We start from the raw sequence: 787 nt of genomic DNA, 5'->3' as shown, positions 1-787 counted from the left end.
GAAAAGCTTCAAAAAGAGCCAAAGAGTGCAGTCCTTGGGAACCGCAGCGTGTAGGCAGCAGCAAGATGTTTGCTCATCACTGAATTTCAAGTAAGTCTCAATCTCCTGATTTATCTACTACTTAAATTTGCAGGCAACAGCTTCTGGAGGTTATCTGCAAGCTCAGACAGTATGCATTTAGACTTGTAAGTAGGATGTTGTATGCAAACAGGAAATGATGCTTGTACTGCTGTCTGTATGGCCCAGGGAGATAAACACCTCCCTGGCTGAGTTTGCGTTAGTGGGAAGAAAGTACTCCCATCATTTTAAAGGTCAAGTCCATGCTTGGAGTAGCTCATCAGTATGACTGTATTGCATCCAGCATGGATGCTGCTTATAATCAGGAAGTCTGCATTGTCTACATTGCTATAAACCACATTAAAGTGTGTTGAAGATGAAGCAAACATTCTCCTTAGAGCAGCCATGATTCATCTTGCTATCCAACAGTAAACAAAAGCTAAAGCAAGCCTAAGGCTACACAAACATTGGAAAAGAACTCTGTGTCACTTAAAGGCTGGGCTGGGCAGCAAAAGTATGAACACACAGAAACAGAGAGTTGACTGGAACCAGGGGAGAAACAGCTGACTAAGCTCAACAGTGCAACTTCACAAGAAAGCTTTGTTGAGGAAGCAGTTTATGCTCTGAAGCAAGCTGTCAGCTTTCCCATCTTCAGGGACACAGCACTTGATGCATTTTTGCATATGCCCTGAGTCATGGCAAAAGACTGCAGACATAGCCAAAGGGAAAG

The sequence above is a fragment of the Nestor notabilis genome, unplaced genomic scaffold (genome assembly GCF_000696875.1).
Source record: "Nestor notabilis isolate BGI_N333 unplaced genomic scaffold, ASM69687v1 scaffold33034, whole genome shotgun sequence".
Classification (NCBI taxonomy): Eukaryota; Metazoa; Chordata; class Aves; order Psittaciformes; family Psittacidae; genus Nestor; species Nestor notabilis.
The sequence above is the reverse complement of the archived record's forward strand: the minus strand, read 5'-3'. Positions refer to the sequence as shown.